Below are 528 nucleotides of genomic sequence, written 5' to 3'. Positions count from 1 at the left end.
GTCACTTCAGTCATGCCCAACTCTTTGCAACCCCATGGACTGTACCCTGCCAGGCTTCTCTGTCCATGAGATTTTCCTGTCAAGAATACTGGAATCGATTGCCATACCCTCTTCCAGGGGATCTTCCTGACCCAGGGATCAAACCTGCATGTCCCATGTCTCCTGTACTGCAGGCAGATTCTTTACCACTGAGCCACTGGGCAAGCCCTTAAAAGACAGATACATCAACAAAATAAAGGCCATATATGACAAACCCACAACTAATACCATAGTGAATGGTGAAATGTGGAAAGCTTTCTAAGGTCAGAAACAAGGCAAGGGTGCCCACTCTCATCACTCCTACTCAGTACAGTACTGGAAGTCCTAGTCAGAATAATCAGGTAAAAAAAAATAAAGGCATCCAAATAGTAAGAGAAGGAATAAAATTATCTTTGTTTGCAGGTAGTATGATCTGATGTATAGAAAACCCTAAAGATGTCACCAAAAAACTGTTAGAACTAATCAATGTATTCAGCAAGGTTGTGGAAT

This window comes from Bison bison, unplaced genomic scaffold (assembly GCF_000754665.1).
Source record: "Bison bison bison isolate TAMUID 2011002044 unplaced genomic scaffold, Bison_UMD1.0 scf7180017858731, whole genome shotgun sequence".
Lineage (NCBI taxonomy): Eukaryota > Metazoa > Chordata > Mammalia > Artiodactyla > Bovidae > Bison > Bison bison.
Note: the sequence above shows the minus strand (reverse complement) of the source record.